This window comes from Patagioenas fasciata, chromosome 1, assembly GCF_037038585.1.
Source record: "Patagioenas fasciata isolate bPatFas1 chromosome 1, bPatFas1.hap1, whole genome shotgun sequence".
Lineage (NCBI taxonomy): Eukaryota > Metazoa > Chordata > Aves > Columbiformes > Columbidae > Patagioenas > Patagioenas fasciata.
Window position 1 is genome coordinate 121,500,680 of NC_092520.1, and position 19,212 is coordinate 121,519,891.

At 41.6% G+C, this 19,212-nt stretch overlaps 1 protein-coding gene across 2 annotated transcripts in view; it reads right to left on the bottom strand.

Annotated features, from left to right (window-relative positions):
- Positions 1–17,224, bottom strand: part of CRACDL (CRACD like) — a 66,632-nt gene extending 49,408 nt beyond the window's left edge. Inside the window, exon 1 of one of the 2 annotated variants that reach the window (XM_071813660.1) lies at positions 17,015–17,224. The gene's annotated coding sequence lies outside the window, so the exon portion shown is untranslated. Of the gene's footprint in view, positions 1–16,975 lie in introns of both variants that reach the window. The other variant, XM_071813664.1, reaches the window with a different exon arrangement.
- Positions 17,225–19,212: the final 1,988 nt, after the last annotated feature.

The window sequence follows — 19,212 nt, forward strand, 5'->3', positions numbered from 1 at the left end:
CTGTGTGCTTTTCTCAGAGTATAAAAAGCCAAAGCATTGACCTGTAAAACAGAAATAGTAATAACATCTGCTAGACTTCTGGGCTCTGAAATCACATTCCCTGAGAGCAAGTTTCCCAAAGAAAGGCTGGGCACTTATGTAAGATACCATTTCCCTTTTCAGTGAATTGTGCTTCTCTCTTGAAACTACTTAAAAGCCTGAGTGCAAAACCACGTACATCTCTCTACTCTGGGAATAAAAGTAGAAGGGCAAAGTAACAAACTGCCATGGCATTGGCATAAAACCAGATTTATTGATGTCTTCCAGAATTCAGGATATATTAAATCACTCTCTTTGCTTACTCTCTTCTCTTCTTTTTTGTCCTTTTCTACAAAGCAGATGTCGTCTTCTCAATCCCACTGTGGGGGATCAAGCAGTCCTGTACTCACTATTCTATGTAAAGTATCACCAGGATCTCACATGGGCAGAAATGCTGCTGCTGCTTAAGCTGTCTCTGCTTGGCAATTTAGGGTCTTTCTTCTAAATGCGCAATGCTGCCAAAGGTTTTGACACTCCACAGAACTTCTTACAGGTCAAAGTCTGCTCTCCCATGGCACAAGTTCCCAGCAACTTCTCCTCAGTTGTGAGCAGGTATTTAAAGCAGAACTTGGTCTCATCTTCTTCTTTCCCCTCATACGTTTGCCAGATGGCTTTATTTAATGTCTGTTCCCCAGACTAGCTCTTAGATTGATTTTTTCCTCTACATTTGCCATCTGCTGGTCCAAACAGCTAAATGATACACTTGCACTTCAATCTCACAGCATTGATTCATTCTTGCCGTCAACTTGGCATCCAAAACAGGACGGCAGGCAGACCAGCAGGTCTGGGTAAGGCCTCACTCCACCAACAGGAATTTTCTCCTTCTTGTGCCTTTGCAAGCCATCACCAAAGGAGTGAAGTTGTACAGGGGAAGAAAGCACAAAGCCAAAGTGAAAGACAAGTATCAAGAGGAACTCAACCACGTTGTCTTGCTGATGGAACGTGGTCTGTGTTGTCTGGAAGGAGGATTTGCAGCCCCACAGCTGGTGTTGTGTGGCCACATAAAAAGAGAAGATGATACGTTGTGCAATGGCTTCTGGCAGAGAATTGCACGTTAGCTTCCAAATTAAACAAATGCTGTGTGGAAAAAAAACCCTTGACTTACATCCTCGATTAATTTTCCAGGGGCTTTGGGTACCATCTTGCATATCTAGTCCAACCCCTCTGCACTGAGCAGGGACATCTTCAACTAGATCAGGTTGCTCAGAGCCCTGTCCAGCCTGGCCTTGAATGTCTCCAGGGATGGGGCATCCACCACCCCTCTGGGAAACCTGGGCCAGTGTTTCACCACTCTCATTACAAAAAATTTCTTCTTCGTGTCTGGCCCGAATCTCTCCTCTTTCAGTTTAAAACCATTATCCCTTGTCTTGTCGTAACAGGCCCTGCTACAAAGCCTGTCCCCAAATGCCTGAGAGCAAGGCGTTACTGAGCTGCCTGAATGTGCATGTTTTACTCATCCTGTTACTTTAAACTCAGAATTTTTTAGAGATGGTTCTGTCTCTTGAAGGTTTGCACAGTTCCAAGCACAATAGTTCCTTGTGCTGGCTGAGTCCTTTGAATGCTACAAGAATACAATTAAAGAATAAGAGAAGTAAAAAGCTTGGTGCTATTCATACTTGAGAAGATCTTATGTGGTTCTGAACAAATCATAGCCACAGTAACACTCTCAACAAACACATTTTCAAATCCTCTCGTTATTATTGTTGCTCTCTCTTAAAGGTGTTTTAAAGACAGAAAAAACCCCATTCCTTCCATGAAAAAAATATTCATTTCATTTTGAATCTGAATGCCACAAAAGACCAACAATTTATCCAAATAGTCTAAGTGAACAAAAGCTTGAGAAGTCCTAGTTCAGTGCTTAAATTTGCATATACACTTGTCTTTTTCTGCTTCTCTTGTGTTTTTGGTGGCTCAGCTGACATTCAAATAGCCTGCCTGCTCTCAGGTTTGCATCACACGGTGAAGCAGGAACAAAGTGAGGTCTGCAGCATCTGCATCTCTTAATGTTTAGGTAAATGCTGATGCTACAGACCAGGTCCTACTTTTCCAGAGCTTCCCACCTCAGTTACAAAACTAATAAACCTGTCCCTGTGTCCAGTGTCCTTGGTCTCAGCAGCCCCGATCCAATGCCCATTGAGGCTAAAAGAAAGATTCCCTAATTACCCAGTGAGTGCCAAATCAAGCACAATTAGACTCGAGTGCCACTGAAGAAGGTGTATAAATTCTTCTGCAATGCAAATGCCTTCACTACTGATCTGTATTGCACTGACCCACCTGCTCTAGAGCTTCCTGTGATCTGACATTTCATACACCACCCAGTGTTGAAGGGAGTGGCGCTGAGAAATGGATTTCTTGAAATTCCCAAGCTGCTTTATGTCTTATACTTCACGTTAGTTGTTCATAAAGAAATGACAATCAGATTTCTGGTTGTCACCATCATGAATGGAGGGATAAAAATTCACTGCCAAGTTATGAAATGTTACATCTGCTCAAGAAAGCAGAACAAGCAGCCAAAACCTATGTGTCACAGAAATGTGTAAAACGGCACCAGATTAAGCACAAGGCAGGTCTATATTTGAAAGCTGCACTGGTACAGATGTTAGTAGGTGTAGTGAATAAAGGCCAGGAAGACTGTACCACCAGACTGCATATCCATGGTAACCAAGAGAGGATCTCCTGGGGAAAGGAGTGGCGAGATAGGGAACAAAGGAGCTTTATTCTTTTCCCCTTTGCAATAGGGCTAAACAGCTTTCACATTATTTAGCGACATTATTTGTTTGGAGCCAAGTTCAGCCCTGGATAACAACAGCAAAACGGAAAAAGAACAATATGGGTTCATCAGCATCTTCAGTCTGCAGAGGGCTTATCTCGCTTGCACTGTGGTCCATGTCTCTGCCTGTTCACAGCTGTTGTTCCACCAAGGCTGAAGCTGATGCAAACACAACCAGTCACATTAGAGCCAACCTACTATAATACACACAATACAGTATAGTACCTAAGACATACACTGGTCGGTTGGGGCATGCAAGCTAAAGAAAGAAACAGTGGCACTCTGTGCAGCTACCAGCGTGCAGTATTTAGGTACAAAGTACTAGCAGAGCTCATTTCTCTTTGTGTATATGAGTATGTTCTCAATACATTTATGATGGCGCAATCGCATCCACTCTAGGCAAGGTTTAACAATCTTTACTTTCTTACAACTAGTCATAAAAGGTTTGTTACTGTCGAAGGACAACAGCCATAGAAACAATGAGCTCTTGCATAAGCAATGAAATTACTGGGATCTCCATACAACGCGCAGTGATACTGGTCTCCTCCCACGCAGGCCTAATGCATTACACTAATGCATTACACTAATGACCCAAAGGGCTCCCTGCTTCCCTCTGTACCCCAAACAACACTTGCAGGGCCACCATCTCTCCCCATTTCCTTCCAGTTATCACTAGGGCAAGAGGCAGCTCTGTGGCCAACACCGAGCTGAGCCCATGGGGGCTGGCTGCTGGGTACCTGCATGCCGAGCTGCCAGGCAAGGAGCCAAACGGAACAAAAGAAATAGGCCCTGTTGCTGTATGCAAACCCTGAAGCAGCAGATAAAAGATTATTACAAATACAGCTACTTTTAATAATCTTATTTCCTTATTCTCCCACCCCCTGCCACAAAGTTCATTTTATTCCATTTGTGAATCTGGCAGCTCTCTGCACATGGTCAACTTCTCTGGCTCATTCATGGTGCAGGTTGTCCCTGGGCTTCACTAGAGGCAAGAAACAGTGACATCAAGAAGAAAAGGAGAGAGAAAAAAGCCCATGGCAATAAAGCCTCAACACACTCAAAAAGCCATCTGAACATCAAAACAGGACCAGGAAAGCTCCTTCCTCTTTTTAAATACACCTTTTGTTTCCATGCGATACTATGCACAGAGTATTTTTTTAAATAGTCTGTTCTAAAATAATTTGGGCATGGTCTTGTCACTAAATATTTTATGATTCGATAATCCTACAGCAGAGCAAACTACTTTCCTAATCTGGTATACATTCTTAGATTCTACACTGCCTTTAAGAAAATGGGGCTTAAGTACCTTTTATTTCTCCAATAACATATAAGCCCAGGGAAAAATCATTTTTTCACTGTTTTAGTTGGTTTTGAAAGTTGTATGTGAACAGTTTACACCTTCGCTTTTAGAGCTAAACGAAATCAGCATTGATTTATGCAACACACAGTATCTTTATTTCTTGATTACCTTCCCTTCAGGATTTCACTGTAAGCCAGTGATTTTTTTTTTAAGAAATAACAACGTATTTGTATTAATTTCCTTCATCATATTCAGTTTCTTGTCACTTTGGCAGGTGGTATAACTTTTAGGTCCTTTGAGTGTGAGAGCAAAAGGATGAATAGCTTGTGACTGAAGTCAACCCCACATACCAGAGGTAGGTTCCAGCTGCACAATGAACCTTGGTTCTGACAATTCAAGTTTGTGCTTTGACTCAGCAAAGTAAATAACACTCTTTTCAAGCCGTCTGCACAAAGCTGTCAGGGCGTTCTCGTTTAACACACAGCACGTTATCAGACATTACGCATCCAACACAATTAATTAAAACATTTAAAAATGGAAGTGTTTTCCCCTGGTATTTGACAATCTGCTTTTCCTAAGCAAAGTGGCTGATAGTTTAATATGAAATGCCAGGAAGACTAGTTAGAATTTGAAGTTCATTTTTATTAAGAATCTTTTCATGTAAGTAATCCTCTTGCATTCACCTGTCGCAGCAGCTCTCTCTCACCTACACTAGGCAAATGGCTTTTGTTTCCTTACCCTAACCAGATCTCCAGATCAACGTACAGATCTGCTGTGGAATACAATATTGTAATGAAACTGCAGCTAACTCTTGGGCTGAGCTAAGACGAGCTCTCAGCTTTAGTCCAAATTTGATAACAAAGTAAACCATGTTAGGATGATGCTGAGTGCTACTGTAAATTTCAGCCTAAAGGCTTTATATTATGAAGATACAACTGACAAAATGTAGTGTGGTATGAAAAACAATGACACACTTTTTAGTGGAATTTGCAAGTTTGTTTTGTGGAGATGGAGCCAGGAAGTCCCTGCTGGAGGCTCCTACCATCACCATTCATCATTCACAGATCCAGAGTCCCCATGAGTCCAACAGGAATGTTCATACTGAGATGTACCTATTTGCACACATGAGCCTCTTTTATAACCCAAACTATTGTTGTGATTGAGCTACAGCTTGTGGCTTTCATTCAGAATAAGACTGTGAAGCAGCTGAGCTGGTTATTAAACCAGATAGTTGAAGTAATGTGAATAAAAATTACAGAATTAGACTTAAAGGTTAGAGTCTAATTTCCAGTAAACCCATTAACTTATTTTGCTTTAACTAAGAAACTTACTACATCAGATTCACTGCAAGAGTTGCTGAGAAAATTTTTGCAAAGTTTCAGGAAAGCCGCCTGAAAATCTTTTGTGTACATGACAAACAATTTACAGAGCTCTCTGCTCACAGAGTCATTTGGCATCAGATTCACAAGGCCAGCTTTTACTTGGAAAATCCTCTCACCATGAGAAAGATTGTGGCAGCAACCTCTTTACTCTAGAGCAGATAGCATTTTCTTAAAGCTCTCCACCAGAGTCCAAATATAAACCCTGATATGCTTGTGCTAACAGTGCTGAGTTACACAAGAGATGGTAATCAGTTGAAAGAGCATAATTTTGTCAAAACAGCAGGTCAGACAGCATTATCCTTCCATATACTGCAGACTTACTGCAAATGTCACAGAGGAGCCAGACCGTTTACTTGGTTCAGATATCTCTGAAATGGACCAACCTTCAGTCCCATAAATACTTTGAACTTTGCTTGTTCAAGGGTTGAAGCCTACTTGGGGATCCTGGAATATCAGATATACAATACTAAACTATTATGCATCCATTATTTCAACTTGTTTCTATGAAAGAATTATCTTTCACTGTTAAATTGCAGAGTAAAAATCAATTGGGGAAATAAATAACCCAACTTGTTGTTCTGATTTAAGCATTACTGAAGCAATGACTGTAATTCAGAGTAAGTGTAAAGTGCAACAGAGCTTCTTTATTCAAGAAGATAATGAAAACCACAGAACCATCATCTATAGATGCATGGCAAGTCCAAAGAAGCAACTGATATTATGAGTCAAAGGAGATGTCCCTTAAGATTGCTATCACAAATGCAGATGTTTGTATGGCAGAGATGTTTCTGTGGGAAAGAAAGAAAAGAAGAAGAAACTCTGTAGAAAAAACAATACAAGAAAGGCAGCAGAAAGCCTAAGAGAGACACAGAACAGTCATTGGGAAAACTTCCCTGAAAAGGCCTAATAACAGAGCAACACTGGTGCAACAAAGTCAGGAGCGATGCTCCAAAAAGTCTCTCTCCTTTTGGTTGAATTCTAATTCATCCATGGAATCAAAGTTGGTTGTTTTTTGTTTTTATCAGGATTAGATGTGGCTTCATCACTAGAAATTAACATTAGCTAAAACTTATTAAAAATTGCCTGGTTTTGACAGCCTGAACTCAAATGAATCCAAGGTCCCAGCCCAAATTCTAACCTTGCAGCTGTTCCACATTCTGTCCTGCCCAAGTAGTCGTACATGCTACCCTGTGTTCTCAAACACCTGCACAAAAGTGGAAGAAGAAGCAGATCCACTCTCAGGTGAGTCTTGTTGATTTCTTTCACAGCTGTGGTCAGAATTATTAATGGAAAACCTGTCAAGAGAAGCTGCTGAGCCTGTTCAACCAAGAGGCCACAGAGAGGACGACAGCTATTGCACCACACGGACCAGTGGGACCCAACACTCGCAGGAGCTGTGCTAGAAGGTTCCCAGTCCCATGCTGAGCTCCATCAGCCTTTCACAGGAGCCAGTAACACTCCTCACTATATTCTGCAGCCCAGCTTACCTGACGTTACCTTCACACCATCACAGCACTCCTTCGGACACGCGGACACGGTGTGTACCCGTGAAATTTTGCCCGGCAGATAGAAAAGCAGATTTCCTGAAGTCCCTTCTCAGCTGATTGCAGTATGTGCCACAGCTTCCCAAAACTAATGAGTTGTTTTGGAGCAACATGAAACTTATGAGGAGAATGTGTCAATTCATTCACAATATATGCTCCTTTACAAATGCCTAACATAGATTGGAACTGACATTTAAGATGACCCACACCCTATATAAGCCTCACAAAAACTGCCTAGTTATTCACTTTTCCAGCTTGGCAAACTAAACCTCCATACTCAGTGTCATGCTAAAACATTTGTTAAAATAATTTTTGGCTTCCTTCCACTCCAAACGAATTCATCAGGCAGATATTTCAACTCATTTTTGACTCAAGCAAGCAAAAGTAGGGAGGTAGAAAAGTAAAAGTATAAAAGCCTTCATTAGCTAGAATATTATATATATATTTTTTTTTACATTTTTTTCTTCCACATAAGGATAATGGAAGGTTTCGGCTATTTTTGAGGTCACTGTCTCCAATTAAGAGTAATGCATGAGCTTTAAACAAATCAGACAACCGTGGAACAATTTTAATCCCTGAATGAATAAATCCCTTGAGGGACCTGGCTGCAGAGAAATCAATGGGCAATTCTATTAAGCCTTAACGGCAAATAAGGCACAATCTGGCTTCTACAATAAACCTCAAAGCCACAGATTCTGTCATAAGAATTCGTCAGATTTGTGTGATCAGTCGTCAGTGTGCAGAGCCCGATTATACGCAGAATGTCTTCTGCTTACAGCAGCTGTTGGAACAGCATTGCACTAGATCATCTTTGGGTTAGGGGCTATAGTTTTACGTGAAAAAATAAGGCAGTAATAAGCCTTAACTGATTGAATATTCATTTGTTCCGGGGAACTCCCACCCTTATCAGCACCCTGCTGCTCCCTGACCTTACCTCGAGCTCAGAAGTGTGAACAGAACTGTCAGCTGTGACTGCGAGCAGCTCAGCGTTTGCTCCCACAGCCTTTCACAGCAACATCTAAATGACCTCTCCTGCCCTACAGACTGGAAGTGCTCTCTCTAACTGTAGGATCAAACACAAATCATTCATACCAAGCTACAAAAATACACCACAGGCTGGCACAGAAAATAGAACTGTGCTTAAAAAAAAAAAAAAAAAAACAGAAGGGGCAGCTTCCCCTCCCCTTCAATATACCTAAATCTTCACCTACTGACATCTGTCAGGGTAAGGACACAATCACATCGCTTGCTTATGGTTGACACAGCCTAGCCCATATCTGGGGGTCTCTGCGGCATGCCTCAGGCTGCATCTGTCTGGTAAACGAGATGCTCTCAGAACAGTTTTGTTGCACCAGAGCCAACAGCTTGAAACCACACTGCTGAACTTACCTGGTCCTCAGAAGAGGCCAACTACATCCACACTGCTTGTTGAAAACCATCAGCAGCCCATCTAAGCAGGGCCATGTCCGGGGCTGTTCTGACAACCCCAGGGGACAGGTGATCAGTGACAGCCTGACAGAGGAACATTCCCTGCACTGTTCAGTGGTACAAGTGCATCTTCTCTGCCCGGCTACCCAAACTGTTCAGATCTGGGGCACGTCCAAAGTGTGTGACAGCTGCCTCCTGGCTTACAGAACCCAATTGCCTTTCCTTGAAACCAAGGCACGTGAACAAGAGGAGAGGGTAAAATAAGACACACAGAGCTACCACCCAGACAGAGCTATGATATGGACATGGCACACACGGTGCTCAGAAGTCCGGAAGTACTCGCTCTGAGCATCCACTCTTCAGATATATAGTTCTAGAGGGCCAAGTTTTGAGAGCTATTAAATGCATAAAAATAGAGATGGGAGCCATCACCTCTTGCAATGAATAGGAATCATGAACTGGTAAGATGTACAGCGGGATTTGCAGGTTAGGTGCCTCAATCCTATTGCAGTTGACTGGAATTATATCCCTGAAGATGTTAAAAGCCTCTGTGTAAGAGAGATGCCTCTGTTATCCCTTGGCACCCAAGCACAATGTCTCTAATCCATTTAGCTGGCTTATGAAAGTAAGAAATATGGAAGCAATACTACAAGCAAGTGTTTTTTTCCTTCTCCTGGGTAAATAAAAAAATATTACCTGCATATTTCAGTTTTGAGATCTTGCTTCAAGTCTATCTCTGAGCAAATAAATGGAAGTCCCACAGAAGCTGCTGAGGTAAACTCCAACACTGCCTGGTAGCATGAGACACAACACAGGCAGAAAAAGTTAAGTAGTTTAATTCACGCTGGTTTGGCATTCTGTTAAAGGGTTTTTGTGCAAGTAATTAAAAAGGGGAACCTGAAGTCATTAAAAAGAACAAATAATTTTCATAGGGACATGTTACTTTTCCCCAGCATCCTTTTACTGATACATGCTATCCAGAACTCTGCGGTTTGCACAATCAATTTAAAACACCAATATAGAGCTATCACAACACTTTAAAAAACTAAACTAGTAAAGAACCACAGAACTTTCCATCAGTCTGTTCAGCAGCAATTAGATAAGGTGGCTTTACAGTCTGCACCATACTTTCTTCCTGCTTTGATCACACTTGTAGAAAGATGTGAAAAAGAGCTAGGCTGTAAGATTAAAAAAAAAATAATAAAAGAAAAAGAAAAAAAAATCACAAAAAAATCACACAAATTGTCTACCATAGCTCCCATTATTTTGAGTCAAATAACCTTTGAATTAAGTACATATTCGAATGAACTGGACAGTATCTTCTTATGAAACAGGTTGATGAAGAACAAGAAACCCATGGACCAGATACAGTCTATGACTTTATGTTGATAATTTGCGGCTGAGTGATTTTGCAGGGGGATGCATCTGAACAAGGAAGAAAGTGAATTTGTGACCTGTCAAATGGGTCTGACAGTTCTCCCTGGGCTGTGGAAAAAAAATATTCTCATTTCTGCTCTAAAGCAATTAGCACACTAGGAGAAAATGATGACACACTGACACAAGGTAATATACCACATTAACTATCCCCATAAACCTTAATGGTAAGTAGGAGGGACAGAAATAAAAAATGTTATACTCCTTACTGTAACAAGGGCTGTCTTTGTCAAAAACAAGTTGGATGCATTCATGCTCGGAAGCTAAATTTAAGGTATCTGAAATAGGCTCCATTTTCATAAACTGTTGAGCACTCCTTTCTGAGAAAAAAAGACAAAAAACATCAGAGCCCATCTACCTTTAGTCTCCCAAAGACACCAGTCCCTTAGGTTAATTCAGAATACTTAACACACTACCATTTCTTTCTTTAAAATCTCCCTTTCAAAATCCTGGGAAAACACTGATGACGAGGATGGCATTTTCTTTTTCATGTTTGGATTATGTGCCAGTGTAGCAAAATGCCACTACCACTGCTGGCCTGAATGGACCACGCAAGACACCAAGCAGGAGGATCTATCTCTGCATGTCTGCATGTTCATTCATGCTTACAAAACTGAGGACACACAGATCTAAGAGACTGATTGACCTATTTTAACTGCTTGCTTAACTGATGACCAACCCCAGTAAGTCGCTCATCTGCTCTTTTTGATTCATGCTCTTTTGTATACTTGTTCAGGACATGCTGTTGAAGGAACTAAGGACTGATCTCTGGCTAAAGACATCAAGTAAACTCTATTTTATTATGATGCTGCCACCTATAGTCTTTCTGAATAACACACTACCCCTGCACAGTTTTGATTTTTATTTAAATTTCTAAACATTGGATTGTTTATCCTCGGATAAAACCCTCAACACCCCCCCACCCCCTCCCAAAGAGAAACGTAAATAAAGGTTTGGGTGAACATTTTTTTGTCATCTTTCCACCGTGATTCCCAGCCCAGTTTTTTTCCCAGTTTTGCCTGTTCTGATGTTCCCTGATGAAGACTTTGCCGTCAGCAGCTCGAGAGGAGCAGCCAATTCCAAGGTGAACGCTTACCCAATTAGCATCAGCGGTTCCTTCTGAACAACAGAGAGCATGCTGGAGCACACCACACAACCTGCCTGTAGGGCAGAAGACAGGGATGGAAACCAAATCTAAAGTTCCTCTGAGGCCAAACGGAGAATTCTCACATGCTATTCCTATGTATACTTCATTTGTGCTCTACACAAAGTTGTGTAAATTTGAAATTGCCCTGTTTTGGAACCTTAAGACCAGAGACCTAAGCCATGTGGATATTTTGCACAGCATTCTAAGCCACGAAACTGTCAATTGAGTGGTGATGCGTTAAATAAGATACCAACTCAGACAGCTCGTAGCTACAGAAATGAGCAGTTCATTCTTCTTCCAGGAGTGGAACTGGTTAGAAGGACAGACAACGTGTTTGTCCATTCTTAACCTCTAATTTTTCCAGGCACCTGTGTCTCTAGCATATTTCCATGGTCAGCAGTGCAGCCCATGCTTCTGCCCAGACCTCTCATACCTTGCAAAAACCTTAGCGATGCTGATTTCAGTATTAAGGAAAGAATGTCATAACTGTAAGATTTCAGGAGTTACTAATTTTGATGGCACACAGTGCCCTTTTATCTACATATCTGAGTTTTCTTTAAGCTCCACATTACACTGTATTTATAGGTTCTTTCTTCAGTTCTGCAATATTTTCCATTTTAGGAAGGAAAGACATTTAACCAAGTGTAGAATCAAACAAATCCCATAATTCTAAAATACAGGCAGCTGATAGCATTGTATTAGACAATGAGCTAGAAGATAAAGCTGTTCCTTTGTTATTCTATTTTTCTTTAAATAGCAGAGTTGCCAAAGCTGATGTGACAAAAGAAGAATGACATGGAGAAAGAGAAACTGGATAATCTTCTCATCTCACTTATCGCTTTCAGATACAAGGAGGTAAAACTGCAACTTGTCTCCCCTGCCCAGTATCTTCATGTGCTAGAGACAAAGAAACAAAGTACACTGAGTTTTTAGCTTTTCTGGGATGCAACATGAAACAATGCCATCCAAAATAAATTTACTTAAAAAAGTAAATAAAAAGAAAACAGAAAAACCCAAACAAATACTTCCGCTGTTTAAAAAAGCAGAGGTATTGTGTCTTTTTATCCATAGAATATAATAAACCATTTATGGAGACTGTAGCTTAGCAGTGTGAACTGAAGCATTTTTTATAACTCTGTATACTCTCAAGAGTGTCTCCCCTGTAAATTCGGGCTTGGACTTCATACCTAAAATCATAAGCGTATCCATAAAAGAAAAAGCTGAACTTCAGTACAGTCAAGATATTGTCCTTGTTCTTTTTAAAGCTGCTTCTGTTTTAGCTTAGCAACAGACTTTGTCAGAAAACCAGCTGGTAAAGGGCACCCCCAAAGCTACGTACCACCTTGTACATTTGTGGGTTTCCCATATGCCCGGGGCCGACTGACGAAATCTGCTCTGAAGCAGCCGAGAGCACAGAGAGACATGGGCCTAAGAATTCTGAGAAACAAAATGTACTGGAAGAAATACCAAAGAAATCAGTGTCCTGTTTTATCTCATTCTCTTTGAACATCAACACACAGGTTAAAAACTGGTTGCCCGTAGTAAGTACTCTTGTAATTACACTTCACTCCACTCTTTCAAGGTCATGGAAAGTCAATGGTGACAAACTGCTAAAAATTCCCACTTTCTCTCTTATGCCTGTTTCAACGCTTATTTCTTCAAGTCATCAAGTTAATTTTCCTCTTGAATTATTCCAAAATTTGTCAGAATTTAAGGAACCACCAATGCCTATGGTGAAACTTGCTCCTATTTCAAACATGCTCGTTCTACAAAGGCAGATACACCATCTGCTGTTTAAAGGGCTCTAACACAGTTTTCTGCTAGTTAAATTCCCACAAACACTACCTGATGAGCTACTACTGCCAAGAGGAACTTTGTTGGCTTCAGCTTAGGCTACACAGGGTACGGCCACCAGAAGGCACTGGGACTTGCAAGCGGTATGAACACAATAAAACGTTACCCTTGAAATCCAGACAATGATTATTTAAGTCTCAGCTTCATTGAAAACATCACTGCTGATTGTTTTTGCAGAAACCTTACTGACATATTTATGCTATACACCCAGACTGCTGTCAGCATTTTCTCAAGCGCTGACAGACCCAATTACTTCCTTTTGAACTGCCAAAATTTTTAGTGTCACCTTGTTAAAACGCATAAAACAGATGTAGGTATTTTACACTCAAAATTCTACAACACAAAATGTTTCACACTTTATAGACATCAAAAATTAAAGTACTCCAGAATTACTGTACTGATTCCATAATTCATTTTTATATTTAATGTTAAAACCTTTTCTTTTAAATGTATTTCACAGCAGCCAAAGACCCCCTTGCCTCTTACATTGCACTTTGGGAAGAATCCACAACACCTACCGGCAAAATGTTAACCTGATGCTGAATTACAAAGATCTTTCGATTAACAGCTTGATGAGATCACACGCATTTAACGAGCATACCTTAGCTTAGCTGTCTTCACGTGGGGTGAGGGAGTGAGTAAGACTGCAGCACTACCCTGAGAAGGCTCTGGGGAGTACAAGGAGGGACTTGTGCCAGTGTTGTCTGACTCAAAACCACAAACTTAGACGACCTGACCTCATCAAACCCGCAGCTGAAGGATGAAGAAATACAATTTTGAGGGAGTTCTGCGGACTTCGGGATGAATAGTAGTCCACTTAAATGCTTCGGTACAGATAAAGCCATCTTCCTTAAGGGACAATTTTGTCCATTAATGGATATTTCATTATAACAAAATGGGTAACTAAACAATGTCCTACCTTGACCTTTTTGCATAGTCTCGCTTTTCACTTTAACAATACAGAACCATAAATCTCTCAGTAAGAGAAGACTGCATATTTAATACCTTGGACATATTACATTTTAGTGGTATATGATTGAATTTCCATCTCTCCTGTGGTTCTCAACTCTCAGAGTACGCAAAGCTGGGAAACGAAGTAGATTTTCTACATGAGTATTAAATGTTACAATGCTGGTATGTACAGCCTTAGTTTTTCTGCCTCCCAACAAAGACGTCCATGTTCAAATGGATGTCCTTTAGTATTTTGGACTGATACAAACCAGACACATTCAGTTCATCAGCACCCACAGTCCCAGAAAGGCACTTCTAGGTATCTGAAATCATAAAGATAAATGAATCGTGCATAGCTGTATATATACTACATCTAATGAGCCAAAGCCAGTGCTTGCTTTTAAGAAGTGAGACTTCAGAGGATGAGATAACTGATGCACTCCAGCTGTTCAGGGCACTGGACAAGAGATCTGTGACACTAGTAAAAACAGACTTAGGAGACACCCTTACTTTGTGCACAGCAAGTGCTCCACAGGGACCCTCTCCACAGCATGGTTTGGTTACAGTGTCCCAGTCAGAGACTGGTTGTGCTGGCAACATGCACCTGAAACCAGGAGTGGAATGGCTGGATGCTCTACGAGGTGATGGCCATTTATCACGTCTTCACACAAACACAGGGAGAACTCGTCTCTGTGTCATTAGACATCAGTGATTTCACTTCAGTCCTGCTGAATCTGAAATGTAGCTTTGCCACTGCAATAAATATTTGCCGGAGACATCTCCATAATTTAATCATATTTTCAGTTCCTCGGTAACAGTTCAGTGCCAGTCCCTGCTATTAATATTATAGAGGTCTTTCTCTTCTCCTCTTTGGTACTCTTCCATCATGATTATAAATACTGACTCTGCCAGCCAGGCGACTTAGAGCTGCAAATGTCCTGCACAAAGGGACAGCAGAGGATGTCAGTACCGCTCCAGGCCACATGTGAGCAGAGCCTTTTTCTCTGCAGAGCTCAGCGCCAGGCAGAAGGCACTCCTGTTCCTACCCACTACCTTAGAAGCAACACCGCTGCAGCCACCACTGCACAGGTTACATTTGGTTTTTTTTCAAGAAAAGAATCAGACTTTACATATCCATGAGTATACTTCAAGCTAAAGAAAACATTTTTAATTAAAACCACATTAGAAGTAAAGTTCACAAGGTCATGGCGAAAGCAAAGAAACAAGATCTTCTGCTGTCTGTAAACTCTGACATCTGTACATAAACAAATTAATTACCCGTCACTACAAACCACAGAAGTCCCCACTTCATCACTGGATCAAGCTAAATGCACCTGCTCCCTTTCCTTTAATGACAAGCCAACTCCTACCATGAAACTGCCTTCTTTCAATGATTAAAGAGCTACAAGGCAAGCACCAGTAATAATGTTACATTTTTCCCTTCTGTAATCTAACCTTTGCCCTGTAGAAACTGCTGATGAGAGCTCACTTACACTTAAAATTTACATAAAAACAACCCATATCATGTTACATGGCAAAGGACTGGTGCCTCAGTGTTTATTGGCACAGTGATAGGCAGAATGAGAAATTATTCCGATGCAAAAATGATATACTGCCTGTACTGGTATCAAACAGGCTTTGATGCACCATTACTATTTTGGGTGGCTAATGATACATGAGTGATAAAGCAAATGAACTTTTTAATGATGATAAATACTGGAGAATATACAGCACTCAGTAGAGAACATCACGTCCAACTGAAGAAAGATTTATGGGAGCTAATTATGGTATGTTAGATTTACAACGGAAAAAATAGGAGACGAAGAAAAACTGCTGGAAGATCTTATGTGTGTCAACCCAAAATAACAATTTACTTTCAGGCAAAGGATGTAATGTATAGTCCACTGCACACTTCTAGCTGATATTTATATTGCTTTAGTATATATATGTATAGAAAGCCAAAGACATGCATGATTATATGCAAATGATATACAATTAAACTAGCTATAGAAAAAAACTAGGTTTTTAACTAGCATGAAAATATGCAAATAATTAGTGCTTATATTGATATTAAATATATGGGGAGTTCAGTTAATTGTATTGCAAAACTGGTAGGATGATGTCTTCACAAGTAAAATAAATTTCATTGCACCCTTAAAGCTTTTTCAGTTGAAGAGATTCCCACACAGTGACCTCAGACCTATCAGTGGCAATTAAAATTCAATACGCCATCTATACAATTGACAGTAAAATTTGTCAATAGAAGTTAATATAATAAAGAGAAAAACTGACTTGTGATATTTCATGTCTCGTGTCCAAAAATATATGAAAGAGGGGAAGAAGTCACAGCGCTTAAGTACAATTTCAGGCCATAGGATCAGTTATTGTTTTAGGAGATGTTTGAGGAACCAGAGAGAGAATGGCACGGCCTTTTGGGACAAGAAAACACATCCGCGAGCTGCACTTGGCCTTCCTGAGAGGCACCGAGCTGGTGGGAGCACAACCCTGTTCACCTCCAGTGGATTCACATCTTGGATAGACCTCGAAGCCCCGACAGAGAAGGAGCCTTTTGTGTACATGGAAACCAGCGCTAGCGTCTTCCCTCTCTGTACCTTCGGCCCCTCAATTAAACATCTCTTTTGATTCAGATTAAGTGCCTCCCTTCACTACACCCTTTGAAACACAGGTTCGGGAGCACACAACGGGAAACACAGCACTTCCCCGCCGGCGTGGCGGGCGGGCACGGTGCTGGGGGGCCGCCTTCCCGCCCCCGACAGCTGCGCCCTGACGCCCGCCGATCGGCATGAAGGCGTCGGAGTGCGGGGCTGCCCTCGCCCGGCGGGCTGAGGCGGGCGGCGAAACCCTGGCGGATGGGGCTGAGGGGAAGGGGGATCTAGGCGGCGGCGGGGAGCGGGCTGAAGGGCGAGCTCCGCGGCTCTGCCTCCTCACGCTTCCACCAGCCACCCAGCCGGCAGCGGGGCTGCCCCCACAGCGTCCATCTTTGGGCACCTGCCGTCGCTTCCTGGCAGATTTCCTCGCCCAGTGCCGGTAAAACTGGGGCTGTTAACTCCGCGGAGAGTTACTTACAGGCTGCCGGCGGCGGGGCTCCGCGCTGCCGTCACTCACCTGGGGCCCGTACGAGCAGCGAGGCGGCAGCCCTCCGGTGAGCCCTCCCTGCCGGCGGCACCCGGGAGGCGACGGGGAGTGAGTCAAGCGGGCACCGGCCCATCCGAGCGCACCGCGCCAGAGCCGCTGACCTGCACGCACCTGCCCGCGGCTCTGCCTCACTCCTCCCCACCCGGCCCGGCAGCCACCTGCGGCACAACACCCGCCCGCAGTCTCGGGGCCAAGGGCGAGGCGAGGCCGCAGCGTTGCCCGAGGGGTGGGGAGCTGAGGGAAAGGGCAGGACGGGCAGGGCAGCCCAGACTGCCGCCTCGGGTCCGCCTTAGAAGGATGTTTGACCGCAGCTGGTCCCTGAGGAACACGGGGCTGAGGAGAGCAGACCAGGAATTGTAAAACAGCTATTTCCCTGCTAGCGGTGTCTGCCTTTGGCTTTTTTTTGCACTTTGTGTACTCATAGTGGTTTAAGGCAGCAACCAGCCTTCTCCAGGTTTTGTCTCAAGCGAGTTAGACTATTGGGAGTTGGTGGGGCAATTGTAGTGTGTAGCTACAGCCAGTAGGTACATCTGCTAAAAGCAGACCAGACCCAGATTACAAATCAGTCAAGATCCTTACAGTGGTATCAGAGTGAAAGGCTCTAGCTGAAGTTGCTTGCAGCTGTGAACAGTAGTACATTTGGATATTCAAATTTGGATATTCATATTTGAAGCTTAGTTTTCAAGCAAGAGGCGAGAAAGGAAGGCTAGAAAAATTGCATGGAAGAGCTGATAAAAATAGAATCAACGGAGTAGTTTCCCACTTCATCATCTATTTTAATAAATCTGTCTCAAGCTTGTGAGTTCTAGTTTCAGCATTAGCCCATTTTTGTCTCTACAGAGTCTCTCTGGTGGAGGATAGCAGTTTTGCACAGAAAATACAGGTGTTGCCTGAAAAAAAAAACAGGCACCACGCTACATTGCCTCACAGTCCCAGTTAAAAGTGTTAGAATGAAAAATGCTGTGGAGCTTGCTTGTTTCATAGGAAAGCAGTAAGGGGAGCAGAAATGAAAATAGAAAACTAGTGCACACTCATTCAGTCTTAAAATGAGAAATAATTTCAATATAACTTCTAGAGTAGCCACTATGGGTAAAAAGCAAAACAAACAAACAAAACCAAAAAAACCCAACAGGTTTTATTTCTGTTAAGTATTATTGTTGTTCAAATGTATATGCTATTCTGGCAACAGTAATTTTATAAAATATTACTATGTACAGGAAAGACATATTCTGTGTAAAGCAAATTTGAGAAGCACATTGTTCACCTGGCAGGTTGCACTGCAGCTCTGACAACAAAAAAAAATTCTGCTTTGTGTACTCTATATAATTGCTTGGGTGTAGGCTGCATTCAAGATAAAAAAATGTTTGTTCTTCTCCCACCTCAGGAAATAAAACCACTGAAAATACAATGTAGATGCAAAACACAAGATAGGAAACTCAAAACTAACCTTAGACACTTGCATCTGCTGAAATAAATGGTTAAACTGCTTAATGGATTTTAATGAAAGTCAGATGTGGGACAGCCTAGAGAAAAATCGAATTGCAATATATTAGGGAGTCAGGTCAAACAAATCTATTGGGTGAAAACATCATTTCAGACCATGTCTTATACATAACGTTTTCATTATTAGCAAACTCTGTTTTTTCAAAGTTTATTAATAAAAAATCTGATCCTTGTAATGAAATACAGATATATGTTCTGACATTGGCAATCCAAGTCAAGTCACAAGAAAATTTTATCCATGTTATCAAGTTATTTTTCTTCTCTGTGGAAAGTGTTCAAAACATAAAACTAACTGTGAAATATCTTTCCACATGTTCAGATAACTGTTAATACCACAAAGCTATGTATGATTCATTCATTTCACATACTCCCTCTGCTGGAAATTAATGTGAAGCTTCAGTAGACCAAAGATCATTAAGAGTACAAGATACATTTAAAAACCATCTTGCTTCTTTTATTAAAAGATCACATTTCTTTACAGACACTCCAGTCTGTATCAGTAAAACCACTTGTATTCCTGGTTGCAAGGCTATTCATATTGAAATCACCAAGATGAGGAAGGAGGAGCTAATGCAAATTAACTAGTTAAATATTCCATGTATACTAACCTTACATGCATTCTATTATATCATTTAAGATCTGCTAATATTGAAGTCAGATTAAAT